This window comes from Chiroxiphia lanceolata, chromosome 3 (assembly GCF_009829145.1).
Source record: "Chiroxiphia lanceolata isolate bChiLan1 chromosome 3, bChiLan1.pri, whole genome shotgun sequence".
NCBI lineage: Eukaryota > Metazoa > Chordata > Aves > Passeriformes > Pipridae > Chiroxiphia > Chiroxiphia lanceolata.
The window spans coordinates 68,667,838-68,686,977 of NC_045639.1; positions in this window are offsets into that span (position 1 = coordinate 68,667,838).

The window sequence follows — 19,140 nt, forward strand, 5'->3', positions numbered from 1 at the left end:
GTCACCTTACCACACAACTGAGTCTGTGCAAAGCTTTACATAACAATGGAAACTTGCTTTTAGACAAAGCACTCAAAGTTGCTGTACTTGGGATATGGATACTTTGTTAATGGCTGGCTACATGTGACACTGTTTAGCTTCTTGTAAGGAGGGATCTTCTTGCAGGCAGAAAGGCAAAAGAAAAAGAAAAGGAAGAAAAGGAAAGATATAAAGAATGAAAAAAACCCCAAACATTTAAATGGTTTTGATTTGCTTTTTGTGGTAACATATAATGCATAAATAAAAATTGCTTACTTTCTTAATACAAGCACCTCCATAAATATTTTTCCATCCAGGCTTCTGTGTATCCCCAGAACATCTAGTTTTAGTTTCAGGTTACTTTCTGCTTACACTAACCGACCTTTTCAGGGCCATAGATCACAGCTACAAAACGAACCCAGTGTGGGCTTGTGACTGTCTTCTTCAGTAATATTGGATTCTGGTTTATCAATTTCGGTTTGGATTCCTATCTTCTGCTACCTTCCCTCAGGATGGGGGCATTTCTGCTTTTTTCTCTTCAATTCAGTTCACTGATCTGCTTATACTCGGTGTTGGCCATGCTTCTGCTCCATTCACACAAGCCTCACTCATGAAGACAAAAAGCATTTGAGAGACTTCCTGTATCTTGCAGACTGGTCAAAACATCTCCCCTTTAAATCCTTAGAGAGCCTTAATTCAGAGACATCTGATTCAGCTCTTCAGTCCTATCATGTTATCTCCAGAAGATTAGGGAAAAAAAATTGATCATCTGGACAGGATCTCCATGTGTGAATGAAACCAATTAGTGTGAAACCGAACAGTTCTCTAATCAGGAACCAAAATAAGAAAGCAACAGTTATTCTGTGATGAACTCCTCTTCCTCATCCTTCTTCAGCATTCATATACTGTGTTGGATCCATGCTATGTTTTGTAATATGCAACACAGCGTGTGTGCAAAGCCAGGGTTATCAGCATAAGCCAAGCAATACAGCAAACCACAGCAGGCAACCATATACGTCACCAGGTGTGGTACCCCTTGAGGACAACCCTTGCTTGTGGTTCATATAAACAGCTTTGAAATAATTTTCCAACATGAGGTGCAGTCTCTAGAAACAAAAGTACAACAGTTTCTTACAACTCAAACTAATAACAAAGAATGTCCATTAAATGCCCGTTAGTAATGACTGCTAGCAGTCAAAACAAACCATTGCAATTACAACTATAGGTAAGAATGGGCTGAGTGAAAATGCATATTCTGACAAAGCAGGAATAGTTATAACTGAATTAACATTATAACTGTTTCAGCGTAAGGGCCCAGAAATGACCAATACATTTCCAGCAGCACAAAATAAAACAGCTTGCGTGGAGCAGTTTAGTGCAACATTGAAAGCCAGGAAACTGGCCTCTAGAACCTTTTAAGCTTCATATCAGTAAGGAGAGCAAATGCTTAAATTCAGCACCTGGCATGTAGCCATTCACCCATAGCAAAGGGTAAAGCAGGTGCTGGAACCTCAGCACTGACATACCAGGTTATTTCTGCAAGAAAGATAAAAATAATGCTGCTTCCTAAGTGATGTAAGGCATTCCTGAACCATAATGAATTTGATAAATCTAATAGCCAGCCTGTGCTGTGATTGACAGAAATATATGGAGAATCATGGGATTCACAGAATGTAGTCACCCTTTCCTTGTTTCATTTTTCTATTACTTTCTTTAATAACACTGCAAATAAGAAGACAAAGTCCAGTATTAAAAAAAAATGAGGGAGGGGAAACTACAGCTGCCTGAAGGAGTACAGCTGTGCACCCAGGTTCTGCTTTCAGGCATGTTTTGTGTAAAGTGAAAATGAAAGCTTATAATAAAAGACCAGTGATCTGCAAGGTTTTGCAACTTGTTATGTAGTTCATAGGAGGTTTGCTAAGACCATGCTGGCACAGATGGGAAACAGAAGTGAAAGCAGGGAGGAATTTGCATACAGAGTGCAGATTTCATTGTTCCTGGCAAAGCTGCCCTTGATTTGCTTCAGTCATTGTAACAATCAGCCCAGCCAACTGTTTACATGCTCTCCATTGTGCTGGTGTTGGCTAGGAAATGGCAGGCACTATGAGATTTGCTTTCTGCTGGCACTCTGGAGAGCGGCAGAAGTTCACACACTTGACAGACAGGCAGACGGGCCCCTCTTTCCAAGAAACAAGAGAGTGGCTTGCTTGCTCTTGAGCCGTAGTATTGTGACAATGAAGCATGTGTGTCTGAAAGCAGGACGTATAGCATGGTTTGGGTTACAGGGAAGAATGGGTAAAAATTTAGGCAAAGTGTCAAGAGCCACAACCTCAGAAGGCTTTAAACAACTACCCCTCCCTGTCCAACTACTTGCATTTCAGTTGCTCTTAAGTAACTTTTCCCAGACAAAGACAGGTGAGGGGACAGGCAAAGTGTATTCATTCATAATTCACAATTGAAATGGGTTTAAGAAAGGAATGAAACTCAAGTTGTATGAAGGGATATGTAAATAGTTGTTCTTTAACTGTAAAAGGGATAGCAGTGTTGCTGCTGTCATAACAATGTAGTCATAGCTGTAAATATAATAAGGTCTCAAATTTAAATATAGTCACAATCAAACAGAGGGATCATGAAAGACAATCCTCCTGTCCTCTCTCCCATCCTCCCTTCATTCATGACACTCTTAATGGGTTTACGTTGATAGGCTTTTCCTTGGGCCACCCTGGTCTGATTTAAAAAAATGCATAGATGAAAACACTTATCTAAGCTATTTGAAAACTTCCTGGAGTGTTTAAAACTGACATTTCTTAAGTTGTGCAGTCTTTTTCTTAGATCCACTTTCTAGAACAAGAAAAGTTCTTTTAAAGTCTTAATGATAGCCACTTTTATTAAGGCAAAGAAAAAACTTATTGCTGGGAGCATTCACACAGTCAATACATTACTGCAGACAGCAATCAGCAGTGGGCCACATTCAAATGCCTATATTTCTCCTTCAGAACGTAGGTAAATTATGTTCCAAATCTTCAATGATTGTTGGTAAAAAAAAATCTCAGTAAGCAGTAGTATAACTCTTTCTCATCAGCCTACATGCTAGATTTATATGAAAAGCATGCCTGAAAAGCTTTCTCTCAGCTCAAATTAATTTGGGAAATACGATGACTAACCTACAGACTAGAAGAGTGAGGGAAGGGTTCCTCAGCCAAACAAAACACAAAAGAATGTATGCTTGAAAACAGAGAAATAAGATCAGTGTTATCGAAAGGTCAAATTCCCCAGTGAAACAAAATATCCAGGAATATAATTTAATAAGGTAGAAAGCAAAGTAAGCATTTTACACCTCTGCTATATTTTCCTTACAAGTTTTCTCTGCAAATACAGAAAAGACAACAATGTCATTTCCTTTATATGGATTATTAAAATTTTGTTAGTTGTGATTTATTTAGAAGGATCTGACTAATGGCTTGAAATGAAATGGCTGTAGCAGGGAAATGATAAATTATCTAGTCTATAACACTGCTTAAAACCTAAACATGTGTTTATAGTTGCTGTTCTGGGATAGTTGCCAAAGGGACATTTTACTTAGCAAGTTATATTAGTGTAAGTATTTTTTTCCTATAAACAACAAAAAAAGTCTCCAAAAATAATAAGATGCAAGAGGAGGAGGAATCTTCTTTTTCTGTTATTAAAATCACCAGGAATCAGAATTTCAAAGGAATTTCCATGTTGTGGTAATTAAAAAATTCATTTCTTAATACGGTTTGTGAAGAATTGACAGTAATAGTTATATGATCAAGAAGCAATCCCTCAGCCTGCAGGTCTATCACTGGCTGTAGAGTCAGTTGTAGTACACGGAAGGAGGTTGTGTTCCACTTTTCAGAGTTAGTTGAAGAAGTAACTTACTGTCACAGCACTGAGGACTAATGAGTATTACTGATGTTCTCAAAAATTCTTTGAGATAAAGAAAAAGAACTGAAAATCCATAAATCCTATTCTTGAAGAATCATTCTGTAGCAGTAACCATAATATACTTGAATGAAACAGTCTTAATGACTGGAGAAAAAAAAAATCCTGGGATCTACTATGTATCATTTATCTTTAAAAATCTTTTCTTCAAGAAGCTTTTTAAGACAAACTTTTTTACTTGAAAGGAAATAGGAATAAAAAGCATTTAAAGTCATTAAATTAGAAGCTTACAGTAAATATACACACCACCAAGTTACCAAAAGACTAAAAACCATGCCACAAAATCAGAAGTAATATTTAGCTGAAGAAAATAGAAAAGAGATTAAAGCTCATCAGGTTAAATGCAAACTGTAATACGGTCAGCCAGAAAATATTTTTTTAGCAACTTGCTAAGAGCATAAAAACTAGTAATAAAAATATTTTGAAATCCTCATGAGTAGGAAGCTTGCTGAGAGGTAATATGGCCAACAGAGAATTCAGTTGAAAAGGAAAACTAAAGGAAAATGACAGAAAAGCTGAGTGGACTGACTCTTTATATCGATATAGATAGAGGGGTATAGGGGGTTCCTATACCATATTCTGGCCATGTAGGGAAGAAATGTCGAAAATAAGTATTATGGTAGAATCACAGCATGACATAATGGTTGAGATTTGAAAGGACCTCTGAAGGTTATCTGATCCAAACACCTCTACCTCATCCCCCTGCCTTCCAGTTACAGGAGATTTTGGGAAAAAATGGGCAGAAAGAATACCATGAGATCATGAGTACCAGACATTATTTAACCAAAAAGTCAAACAAAATTCTAATACAAAATATATTATCTACCAGTGGTTTAAACACTTTATTTCAATTATCATGATAAGAGATCATATACGGATTTTTTCAGGGTAGTTAAACTTAGGAATGACCATGGAAAAAATTAGGTTGAATTCAGTATTCATGAATGCAAAGCAATACACACTGTAGACAAAAATAGCATACTTATTTACACCTATGATGATGTCCATGATAAGAGGTAGAACAGATATCTGAGGAGCACTGTGTACAATTTGAGGAAAACGTTGGTGCTAAAAAATGCCATACAGAAAGTACAGATACATTTAAAAAGCAAGAAAGGAAAACATGCATGCAAGCAAACATAGACAATATTTTACATCTATTCTTGAATGCTGCATGCAGTTTTAGTTTTCTTATCTCAGAAAAGATATAATTAGATGCAAAAGGAACAACACTGGAAACAAGAATTACCAGAAGTACTGAGCTAACTTCATTCAAGAAGAAATACAAAGTAGTAAGCAAAAAGTGCAAGAATCCTCATGATGGATAGAGAACATCTAAAAGTTAGTATAGTACAGATCAAGATTCATAAAATCATGAATAAAGTTGAGATATTTCTCACAGTAGCCAAGTATGAAGTCATCCAATGAAATTAAGCAGTAGCATGATTACAATCCAAAAAATAAAAGGAAGAATTTCTTTTCACACATTGTGCCAGTAGTGCCACAGGATGTTGTGCAGACTAAAAATAGATATAGACTAGAAAAAGAATAGATGTAAGAGAGGCTGTGAGCAGGCTAACAAAGTCAATGACCTGGACACAACCTACTGCAAAGGAAGTCCTTAAATTGCTAACTGCTACAAGCTGGGAAGCCATGCAGAGGGAATAACTCTTCATTACCTGCTTTTTTAATATTCATTACTCGTGACTACCAAAAGTGTGATAATAAGATAACTAAACATTTGATCAGAGCTAATGCAGTTATTTTTACTCCTATTCTTAATGAAACTAAGGGAAAACTGATGAGCAGATGGTGAAGAGAGAGAAACAAAAAAACGAATAAAATTCATAAAAATAGGGAAAGCTGCAAAAAAATCTGGCCTAAAAAGATAGGGACTACCACAAGATGAGTCATTAAAGAAGCAGAACTAGACCAATCTGACCATTAAAACAAACAAACAAACAAACAAAAACAAACAAACAAACAAACAAAAAAGACTGTGATTTACCAGGTGGAATGAGTCACTACAATACAGGGATTCAATGTTGTCCTTACATACATAACCACCAGGGTTATACCCTTCTTCTGTAAAAAGAGGGTACTGGATACAGTTGTTTTGTATAGCTGGACATACTGATACTAACGTTTCAAAACAGCCCTGAAAGAAGAGGGGATGGGGGAAAAATTAAGAGGAAATACATTATATGAACAAAAAAAATATAGTACAATCATATCTGAGATGCTGATAAGAAGTATATATTCTCCCAGTAATTAGAGGTAGTCTCCTAAATTGTATAGAAATATGTACTTAACTTTTATTTCCAGATAGTAACCCCAATTAAAGATGACCTTTGCAGAAATGGCCAGCAGGCTGTGAGAAAGCTCTTTGAATGACATGGCTCCGGTACTTCAAGAGAAATTTATAGGTGAGGATAAAAAGTTGATAGGGGACAGATCTTAAATGACATTTGTTTTGGGGTCAGATTGTTGTCCTTTATCTCTTAATCGGTGTTTCTGTAATGAACATTCACAGTCCATTTCTCTCAGCAAGAGTCTCTTCAGTTACCAGTCACAGGTCTGTTAGGCAGCTCCATTCATTCAGTCATATCATTTCCTTGTTTCATTAAAGACAGCTTTCATTTCATAGGCGCAGCATGGGTTTGTGTTTGGAGGGGGGAGAGGAATTCAGCTCACTATGTTAATAAAACCGTTCATGGTTCCAGCTTGTTATCTTTAAATTTCACCCTGCAAGGACAATTGCTTTCCATTAAAAATGATAATAATAATCAATTCTAACTTTGTTACTGTTGAAATGCAATCATTCTGATCACTTTCTGACAACAAAGAGCTACAGATAAAAATGAATGTTTTAGTGAGGTCGTGGGTGATGTGGTTCTCTCTTTAATCAGTACAGATAGGATGAAGATCTCTGTGTCTGAGTGGATCTGTGCTTGCTTTTAGACTGTACTTCAAAAGGACCACTGAGATTGTAGAAGGGAGAAAGAAATCCACATGATTTCTTCAGTTTTGCTTTGATAGTGTGTTTAGTGGCACACTGTTCCTACTCACGTGCTCCTTCAGTGTCAGTCTTAATCCTAAGGGGACAGACACAGTTCCTCCAGTTCGTCTTGGAGAAATATTTGAGATTCATTCCTTCTGAACATTTTCTAAAGTGTTCTGCCAAAAATCTGCTTATATACATAGATTTTTCAGGACAAAAGTTCCAGATCTCAAAAGAACTGTGGCATTGCAATGCCCAGCTCGGCAACGCCTAAAAATGTGAAAAGGAAGAAATTTTTTTACTGTGAGGGTGATGAGGCACTGAAGAGGTTGCCCTGAGAAGTTGTGAATGCCCCATCGCTGTTCGAGGAACAGTTCAAGGCCAGTTTGGATGGGGCTTTAAGCAACTTGGTCTAGTGGAAGGTTTCCCCTCCCATGGCCAGTAGGTTGGAACTACATGATCTTTAAGGTTCCTTCCAACCTAAACAATTCTGTGATTCTGTGATTCTGTGATGCCAAGCTTTGAGCATGCATGACAGCTTGGAAATGGCATAGGGCTGAGTGCTGTGTCTCTGCTGCCTGCTCCCTGCTGGTCGGTGCAGTTCAGGTTAGGCTTTTCCTTAGAAGTTGGTCCCTGGCAATCTCAGCTCTCAAGCTATCAGAAGTATTTGAAGGCTAACCCAGCTTCTGGCCCTCCAAAATGTCTGTTATGTTACTGGTGTGCCCTTGTGGTTGCTTTAATTCATCACTTTAATCAGTTCACTACTACTAGAGATACTGTTCCCTGGATTGACAGCTATTTCTGCGTTCATTTTTAATATCAGACAATGGAGAAAATGTGTTGGTTTCATGCGGAAAAACCGGAAGTGAGGATCTCAACTCAAACGTATGAGATAGGGTCACAGAGAAACAAACTAAATAAAATTTGATCTACTTTATGTTTAAAAGTATTTTTCATTCTTAGTTCCCTAGGGACCTTTCTTTTAGAATTCCTTCCCCACAAGATCTATCTTGAGAGTAAATGGGGGCGGCAGAGACTGGTGCTTCCCTACTTCTCTGGGGCTAAACTGGCTTTCCTTTCAGTCCACTGTTACTTCTCAAAATGGAACTATCTTCTCTTCTCCTACCCATTTATCATTCTTAATTTCTTAATGTCAATTCTTTCCCCTTTCAAGTCACAAGGAACAGTCAGCAGGACTCTGCATGAGAGACAGACTTGCATTAAGTTTACTATTAAAGCAATTTCATACATGCCACAGTATCCAGATTGCTATAACAGCATTCACTTTGCAGGGAATATCGCTGTGCCTACTTTTCAAACTCCTTTTGAATTTCTAAGTTTTAATTTGCCCCTATAAATGGAAACAAAAAGCTCATCAGCAATAACAGTGGCAAGGTCCTCTGACATAAGCTCATTGGAAAACCTTGTTTCTTTATTCTTGCTTCCATCAGTGCCACATGAAAGGAGGCACTTCCATTCAAGTGCCTCATACAGAGCATAGGGAAGCACAATAATGGATGTTGTATGTCTTCCAGATGCTTCTTCAGTGTAATGTGAATATCTGTGTGCTTCCCTCAGCACTGATTTCCGTGCTAAGCGCATATTGCCTCTTTGGATACTTCTCTTGAACTTACCGTCTGCATGCCACCTCACCAATATATGTCATCTGTGGTAATCTTTCCTTTGATGCCTTTTTTTTTCCCTGAAGAATGGGACCCTTTTAGTACAATTCCCTTCTCTAAAGGTACAATTGGCTTATTTTTCAGTATTTCATAGCATGATCCCATTCTGGGTAAATTAGGGAAGTGAATAGAAACTAGATAGAATTGTGTTAACCTCACAACTAACACTTACAAACAATGTCAGGACAAAAAAAAACAACAACAAAAAACCAGACAAACAAACAAAACCCCCAACAAACAAACAAACAAACAAACAGAAAACAAAACAAACGAACAAAAGAAAACACCAAACCAAACAAACAATCCCATTTTCCACATGGAAATGGAACAGATGAGAAAATTCAGTAGCAAAGCAGAAATGTGTGAGAAAGAGGCTGAGAGATAGATCAAAAGCAAAATTCTAAAAACACATCTTAAAAAGCAAATAAAGAGAAAATAATAATGTCAGCCCTAATAGACAGATTAAGAAATAGGAACTCAGCCAACACAAGGAATAGAAGAACAATATTATAATTGTTTCTTGAGAGATCTGGCAATGGGCCATTTAGCCTGCTTGTTTTTACGTTGGGTCATTGCCCAGACTGGACAATTAAAAGGATATTTTTGTCATAGAACCAGTCATTTTATTTCACTGCTGTTAAAATAGTGTCGCTACCAACTGTGCACATTGATTTAATCTGTAGTTTTCAGATTTTGTGGAACAAAACCACTTACTATAGCTCAGATATCTCAGAAGTACAGCCCTATCTTGAGGACTTCTCAAATTAAAAGAATGACTTTCTAGAGAGCAGATGAAATTTCACCTTCTCTACCTCCCCCCCTTCCCCACAGGGAAATTCTAAACACAAACTGACAGCCAAATTTTCCCTTTATGATCACCTACACTTTCCTCTCTCTCATCCTGATTGTTGACATTTGCCAGAGGCACAATGAATCTTTAAATAGGAACTTCTGAAAACTGGTGTCATTTATTTTCCATTCTAAGCTAAAGAATGGATGGTGGTGAGTATATAGTGTTTTCCATTCAAGAATATTAGCACATCTGTTTTCCAAGGCTCTTTTTAAGGGTTGCTATGTTTAGCAAAGAGGTTATTTTAATTGCATCAGATCTGACAGGATCAGAACATTTCTGACATTGGATCTTTCTTATAGGTAGAGTTTTTAAGAATCTGAAAATTCAGATTGAGTAAATGTATTATAGTGAAATAAAACATTAAATGTATTGTAAAGGAAGAGGAATTGAAGAGCTGGATTCAAAAACTCTTATGTTATAGGAAGTGACTAAAGATCCCAGTTCCACATGTACCTGAAGGAACTTAAGTCCATAGCTCCTAGCTTCCAAAACAGTAGCTTGTTCATTAAACTGTGAAATCGTCTGTTACAACTGCTGTTTCATAAGAAATCCTTCAGCTATTATTGAGCACAAGACTTGGAATGAATCTTCTGCTTAAAGAATAAATATTGAACATGGAGGTGGGACACTTGCATTCCAGGACACTCTTCAAACAGTCTAGTAAAAAACAGCCTAAAAATCCCATACTACACAGTGATTTAAGTGTGACACTTGAGTTACTGTCTGGGAGCCCTGAAAGGTGGTTTTAAACAGACTTGTATGGAGAGATGAATGAGAGTATAGCACATTGTTGAATAAAGGGAAGATAAAATAAACCCCACATTTTCCCCAGCTGAAAGGATTTGGAAAATTAGTCTGGGAGTCATAAAGGATTCTAAAAACAGTAACGGTGAAATGATGGGTTTAGGCAAATTTATTATTTCTTGGGAAAAATTTTCCTTGCAGTTTGGTAAGTGTTCATAAATGTCTAGATAAAAAAAGTGTAAAAAAAAATAATTAAAAATGTAACAAAATTATTCTCTTCCTTCAAAATTTTTCTTTTCCATACAAAGAGTTTTGAAGTGTTTACAGTTTAACATTGCAATTCTTGAAGCAACTGTGTACGCCTGATTAGCTCTACGAAAAGAGACAGAAAAAATTAACTATATGGTAAAACAAGTAACTAAAAAATCTAATTGGCTACACAGTTTGAAATATAAAGTATAAATCTTTATACTTTTATAGCTGATTCTTCCTGAAAATGGGTGGGGAGATTGCTTCCTCATTCTTCCAACATTTAGGTAAATTTGATTACTTAAAAATATACAAAATCAGGCTCGGATCCAAGATCAACACATGTTATTCTAGCTATTCTAATTTTCTGACCGTACATCCAAGACACATATCAGCAGGTCAGTGACTACATTCCAAGACAGTCAGTCAGCAGAAAACTAAATGTGACTATTATTTTTTTTACATCTTTATCTAGTCATCTTGTCAGGAAAACCAGACATAGAAAAAAAACCACATTTGAAAATAAATTCTTTTCACTCATTATCAATAGGACCATTGAAAAACAATGAGTACATTTGAATCATCTAACAGGAGGGGAGGTGAGCAAGTAAGGAGATATGCAGAAGAGTTTCCTAAGCATGTTGGCACACTGTATTCTGCTACTCTCTGGCATTTAAAATTCAGAGTCCTGATTATTTTCCCAATGCACTAGAAGCTCTCTGGGATCATACACTTCACTTTGTCACAGAATCACAGAAGTACATAACCCTCAGAATATCTCAGGATCAATCCCATATTTAAGGCAGGGACAGTTAAAGCAAGTTGCCCATGGTTGTGTCCATTTCAGTTTTGTCTCCAGAGAGGAGAAAGTCCATCCACTCTGGGAAACACATTCTAGTGCAGACGTCTCACAGTGATTTTTTTTCCTTTATGTCACTGTTTTCCCCTTATCTGCACAACCACTCATGTCACCAGCTGGGCCAGACGTGACTTTTACCCTTGCTTAATCCATGCTGCCTATTCCCAGGCACCACCTGATTCTGTCCTTTGTGTGACTGGAAATGGCTTCAGGGAGGGTTTGCTTTCCAATCTTCCTAGAGACTGAGCTGCTGATCGTCCTGCAGTTTCTTGGACCTTGTTTTTGGTAGATAAGTATGATGTTTGTCTCTTTTTTCCACTCCTTACCTGTGTTCTACTTTCCTGTGGGTGCTGATTCAGTCTCAAAGGCACGATCAGCAGGCTTTGGCCTCCCTTTGGTGGTCAACTTGGCTCTCTAATGCAAGTCCGTAGAAATGCTAGGAGAAACATGAGCTACAGCCACCTGCTCCATGCCCTCACAAGTTTTGTCACAGAGGGACTGTTTCACAGAAGAATAAACTTCTCAATAAAAAGAAATCTTAATTGTTACACTCTGCTAAAATGCAGGATAAAGGGCTTCCTAATGCTTACCTAACCAGCAAAGTTCCACACAGATGCTCGCTCACTCTCACTTGGTGGAGTGGGGGAGAGAATCAGAAGAGTAAAAATGAGAAAAATCATTGGCTAAGGTAATGACAGTTTATCAAAATATGAAAATTTTCCTTTACCACTAAAACTTTATTTTAACTTGTTTCTTTGGTTCTTTAGAACTATTCTTTTTCTCACCTGAGGTAGTTAATGCAGTGTTTTTCTTTCAAAAGTAGTGAACTGGCCATAGTAACTGGACAGAGAAATATGAGATTATGAGCTAAAAATATCCTTGTTCAAAAATGCATATTTCTGATTAAATGTCTGAAGTGGCATAAGTAGCATAATTGTCTCTCCATCATTTGTGCTTCATTAGAGCACTCTCAATTTCAAATCTGTTTGATATTAAATTGCAAGGGAAAAAAGTGATTTAGAAAAGAAGTATTAATATCAGAACATCACCAGATAGATTTCTTGTATATTTATGTGTGGGTATGTGCTTGTGTGTATGTATGTATATATGTAGAGAATTTCATAAAACAGGTTTATCTAAATCAAGGAATAAAGGAACAAAGGAAATAATCTTCATATTTTCCCTCTTGCCCTTGTAGAGTCCTTAGTGCTACACCTAAAACATGTAGAGTAAGAAAAGATACAGGACAAAATGGACTAGATGGGATCAGGATTAATTTGCTCCTGACTTATGTTTGTTTTGTTTTTTTTTTTTTAAATGGGAGTGTCCTAACTAAGTTTGCATGAAAAAGATTCAGGTGAGGTAGGCTGCACCTGTGTAGACAGAGGTAAATGTGGGTCTTGAGTAAGAGAGGTTTGAGTTTATACTGCCCTGTAAAACTTCTTCATTTTTAAATGGAATTTTTGAATAAAACTGCTGAGGTATGTGAGCTCTCCTCGGCTGTCCTGTTAACTCCTAACCACTGGTGACTGGGAGGCTTTTCCATTCAGCACAGCCAGCTTAAATTAATAAAAGGGAGCAAGCTAGTGATATAATCTGATCTGCAGTAAAGCAGTCTCTGGTCTGGAAACATCTGACTTTAACATGAAAAAAATCTGAAAGTTTTTCTAAAATTTCATTGCCTTCCTATGTTCGTACAGAGATGGCAGTTTCGTGTTTCACAGCACCAGTCCCAGAGTATTTTCCTTTTGTGGAAGCTATTTCCTACAGGTTGTTGAGATGCTAAGAAAATACATATGATATAAACACACATATACACACTGTACGTGACCTTCTGCATCCAAGCTGAAAGCTGAATGGGGAGGGATGAGAGGAGTGGAAAAGCCTGCTTTTAATTAAAGAGCCAGAATAATACCAAACATGAGGCTAACTGGAAGAGCACTGCCGTCTTAAACGTAGACAGCCCTGTGTAACAGCATCCTTCTATTCCACATAATTGGATCTCTCAAAATATTTTTAAATATCAGTGAGTGAGTATCACAAATTTTACCACTTGGTAATCTTTGAAATCTCTTTTCCCTCAGGGGGAAATGAACCGGGGAGCAGCAGCAGGGCCAATGAACCGGGAAGATGTTAAAAAGGCTTTTTAAAGTTGCAATTTTCCTTCATATTCTTCCCTTCCTCTGTAACCCTACCCTATGTCTTCTGTCTTTTTTGTCCTTTTATTTCTGTATTTATTCAAATATGACCATCTTATCCCCTTATTTTGAGACTTTTATCAGAGAGCTCAGTGGTTGGAGCAGATTTTTAATGGAAACAGCTACTGGACTTTGATTATGTGTGGCACGGGCAGATACATTCCCAAATGCATTACATTACATTACAGCACAGCTTTCCTGTGGGCAAATTGTGTTTAGTGACACAAAGCTCTCTGTATAAACTGGCTCAAGTGGTGATGTTCAAATCATTTATAAAAGTGACTCTGGAACCTCTCTTTGTGAATTGACAGTGTTTTGAACCTTAATGAGTCAAATCCTCATCCCCAGGCCCTTCCCCTAGAACGTCTATATCCTTCATATCCTGGGTGCCCCAGAACTGAATCCAGTACTTCAGTACCTGAAGGTCCCTGTGGTATTTACATAGGTCTTTGCAATTGAGAGAGCCTACATACTCCTATAGCAGCATTTATGGAGGATCTTTATACTGTGATTTCAAAATACTTAAACCCCCCTGCTTTTTACACAAGAAAAATATCCAAAATTAGGTTTTTACATATATTTGCAAATTGAGGGAGAAAAAAGATATTTTATCCTTTGCTCATAAAAATAATCATTGAGAACAACAAAGAATTCACACACAACTAGGCAAGGCTCACTCAGAGTTTCTGAAAATGAAATGAAAGGAATAGAGACAACCTGAATGTACGTGCAATTTTATTCTTACCATTGGCTGTATTTTTTCTGTGCTATTAAGATCTCTAGGCATATGCTTTTCTATCTCTAATATGTTTATGCAAATTTGCTCCAATTGTTACTTGCAAGTGTTCACAATATGACAAGTATTCCTACATATTTAAGTGACATACCTTTTGAAGAGATGATAGGGACATTACAGCACTGCATTTGAGATGCTATAGATGAGGGCTGTCATGCTTTCCATTCTAAACCACTATTTTTTGAAGGTTTATAATCCTGGAACAAAAATTATTTTTGGACCTTTGTTTAACATACATGATTGGAATAACGTATCTCTGGATACAATGTTAGAACATATCAGTTCAATAGAATTTAGAGATTCGGTTCCAACAAATAAATTTGCAAGAAATGGGGTTTTGCCCACATCAGTATTCTCTAAAATTTCTATATTGCAGCCAGTTTCAACTCTGTCATAACTACATAGTTTTTAGTGCACATACAAATATGTGCACATCTGTTGTAATTTATACAAAAATAAACATTCCTGTAAGTGTGAAGAATGAATGTTCCTATGGTGCAGGTCGTTTAAGACAAAAGATGGTAAAAATTAAAAAGACATATTAAAATGCTACTGATGCTATATGGAAAAAAAAAATAGAAAAACAGAACTCAACAGCTTACGCTGCAAGATCTTGTATGTTTCCTCTGACACTTAGGTACATGTTAAGGATGTTGAAGACAATTGCTATTTTAAGTTTCTGTGTTTATGATATTTAAGTACATGGAAATATTCCCCCCTTGGAAAACATTCTTTAACCACTTGGAGAATCAATTTTGACAGACATGGCCTTTCTTCCATTTGAAAATACCTTCAGCTCTCCTTTGGATTCAAACATAGCACATCAGTTTTCTTGTACTGGCACTAAAGCTTGTGGAACTCTTTCATTCTTTTCCAGATGCTTAATAACTGAGAAATGGATGATAGCTAGCTAGAAGTAGTTCTCTTTAGGAACATCTTCAACTGAAGAAAAAAGAAAATAACTTCCCAGCATCCTCTGAAATTTATTTGAGAGGAAAAGTCAGAGTTAGCAAAATACAGCGTTCTTTTGTTCACCTCAATCTTTTGCAAAACCTAGTTGTGTCAAACTCCAGTGAAAAGGTTCTGCTACTACAAGAGTCTAATCACCTGACAAACCAGTAATGTCTCAATACTGTGCTTCTGCCCAGAATCCAATAGTATTTCATTGGACATTATTAGGTCAGTTTCTGTGATATGACTGAGCCTCTGCCGCCCTGTGTGTTCATTTCAGAAACTCAGTGGTGCCACAAGGGTCTCTGGCTTGGGCAAGTGATGGCATCCTGTAAAGGGTAGGACATGTGAAGCAGACTGTGTTCTAGCATCAGCTTTTCATTGCTGAAATACCATATCTTCAAAAAACCTACATGCAAATATGCAACCACATCACCTTTACATCCCAGGTGAGGCTCAAGCACCATTGTTCAATGTCAAGTTAGCTCAAAGCGTAGGCAGATGAGGTCACAGATCACTTGTGGACAGGAATGATGAAAGTTATCTACCCAGCCCTGCAAAAAAAGCTGTTTGAAAGTTTCTTTGCTGAGATCTTGAGCAGAGGACAAGGATTCAGTCCAGATTCCATCTTACACCCCGAAGTTCTGCTCCTTTGGAAACCTCCTAACCCCCTAGGTGCCTGAACTTAAAGACTGCCTCTCCTCACTAGAAAGCCCCCAGAGTCATTAGCCTTAGCTGTTCATTTAAGGCAAGGAGCACACAGAAACTGGTTTCTACCTACCAGAGAGGGAAACCTTTCACAGAACCAAATGGTAGAGTGAGCACTGGGCCAGGAAGTGTGTAATCACACTAAAGTCCTATTTACCCACATGAGTGCAAGCCAATGGATCAGGAAAGCAGATAGATCACTGGGCCCCGGAAAATCCTGACAGGCCACTCGGTCTCCCCACTTATCCTGCAGCCAGCAACAGTAGAAACTGTGCATGTGGAAGGAAAATAAGAAAAGAAGGAAACCAAATCTATTATAAAAGTTATAGGACTCAGCTAGTGGGGGGGACAGATACTTCTGGCTCTTTTCCCTATTCACTTGTAGGATAGCACATGACTGCAGTAGGAGTACTGTAGCATGGGTGGGAGCCCAAATTCTCCATGGGTCACAGACTCCTCTGTGGCTTGTGTCCGTGAAGGCTCATGGTTCCAACTTCACCGGGAAAGTTGAAGGATAGCCATTCCTTTAATTTCTAGCATCCAAAGGTTCATAAACTGTACTGCATGTGTAAGACACACCATCTTCCATCCTCCACATATATGCAGACACACACAGATTTGCAGTACAGCTTAAGAGCAGATTTCTGCCTTGGAGTAAACCACATAACTAGAAGGTTACTGGGAGAACAGCAGGAGGTAATGCTGCTTCTTCTTTCTTCGAAATAAAGCCAGGCCTGATCTATTATGTACTGCCTGCATTTCAAAATGTATATGGGTGCCTACCATTCCGAACTGGGAAGCTAGGCCTGCAGAGGCTGATGTACTAGCTAGAACTAATGTACTAACTCTTCCTTAAAGATCTGCTTTTCTCCTTTGAATTTAGGAACATTTTTCAAGAACACTATAATTTTCCCTTCTTTCTCACTCTTGCAACAGACCTAGGCACTTTGCTACCTAAAGCTGCCTTCTGTTCTGAATAAACTCCACTAAAAATATTTTTTGAGGATAATATGAACAAATTACTTCTATCTGATATTTTTCCTTTTAATCTAAAATTCTGAGAGAAAATTAATAATTACGTTAAAATTAATGGATTCCTCAGATTAAAAAACAAACCAAACCAAAACATTCACATGCATTAAGGAGTAAAGATTCTGTTATAAATCATGTTCATACGGAGGAAAATAATTTTAAAAAAATCTTTGTTTTGGAGATTTTGATGTGAATCATGTGAATCATTCCAACTTCAGGCAGGAGGAGGGGTGATGTACTTTGTACTTTATCCTATGTGGGGATTTTTCACAAAGAATAAATCAACAATCTTGCATGGAAAGACAGTCCTCCTCAGTTTTCACAAAGCCCCATGTCCACTGGTAAATCTATGCCCTAGTCCACCTGCTACCATGGCATCACGCCCACTCATACTAGGTGAGTACCTCACAGAAGCCAATCAACAAATCTCTGGATGGCTTGGAGAGGTTAATACTCAGAATACCAAGAGTCAGGTTTTTGAAGAGGCTCCTGGCACATTTTGTGCTTTTAATGATTAGGATCTCGCCCTCAGGGCTGTGTGTTACCAGCTCAGTCCTTGTAGCAGGGGACTGGAGCAGATGGCTTGGCAAAACCAAAAGGCTCTTGTCTTCCTAAAAATTAAAGATTAATTTGTTGTTTTCTTCTAATAGGAAATTTCGTGCTGACGAACAGTATTGAGCTGACAGGCTTATATTTCTTCATCCATCTTCCGTTCAGAGAAAAGCATAACCATCCTAGTGTTAACTCTACAGACTGTCTACATTCTTCCATGCAGTGATGAGAGAATATTTCCACACTCCCAGATATTTTGCCTTTGGCATTCCCACTTTGATTTCCAACAAGGATGATATCACCATGTGTTTATGGATTTATTTGTTTGTTTTTCATGATGTGGGCAATAGTCTACCACAAGCTGGTTTGAGCTCTGATTATATCATATAGACTAACCATCTGGCTCAGGATTAATTAATGGTAACATTTTTAGCCATTGCTGCAGATATGTAACATGACAGGCAAAACCTTCTTATTGAATAAGCAATCACCTTGTCACCTGAAGTAGGCAGGTTAGTCACTATCTAGTGCTGGGTCCTAGTAGACATTGATAATCTGATCAGCAATGGCAGTAGAAGTGCTTTTCAGCATATTAGACAAGAGCAAAGGATTAAAGGGAATTAACACTTTTCTGGGCAGGGACAATGGGAATTAACCACAGTTTATAAATTTTCTGTTGGAAATTCTTTTGTTCCTGTCTGAACACAATGCATAACAACAAAGGGTTTGTGTGATTCAGTGTAATGGAATCTATTTTTATATTTAGTCAGTTTAATCAATTTCAAAAGACACAAGGATTGAAATAACTCTGCTGAAAATGACAATACATATTTACACTGTTTATCCAATACTAATAGCTCTTTTTAAGACTTTTCTAAAGCCTGCCTCTAAAATCTTTACTGTTTTGAGCCACAAACCCTCACAGGAGATCATTAAGCATATAGGCAGTGGAACTGCACAGCTGCTCCTCCAGTCATACTAATCTCTAGACAGATGCTCTTCATGTTCATGTGCTCTGACGAATGCCAAAGAAACTATTAGAGAACAGATTGACTTAGACTGGACCATGATCCTTGGAGAACTGGTTTCAGACTGCAAGAAGAACTGAAACATCACAGAGGGAACTGCAACTCATGACAGTGTGATTTTCTCCTCCAGCATTTCTGAATGCAGCCTTGCTTGGTGAGCCAAAACCCAGTTCTAAAGCAGACTTCCATTATTGTCTCTGCTTACTTGTTTGCTGAATTTGCTGCAGCTAGCTTGGCTGCTCAGCTTTGCCCAAATCTAACTTTCAAGAGGTTCCTAGGCATTTCTGTATAGGTTCTATGCTGGTCTTCCAGCTGGTGTTATCTGCTACTGTATCTGTTGGGAATCTTAAAAAGTAGCAAAGGATAGGCTAGAGGCAGAAAGTCACTCCACATCATGCTCTTCCCAGCACTGCAATGGAGGCCTGAAGACAACTTAGTTGTTACAAAACTGAGAGATCACACCTGGTCCCCTCCTCTGAGGCTTGGAGAAAGATCATATGCCTCTA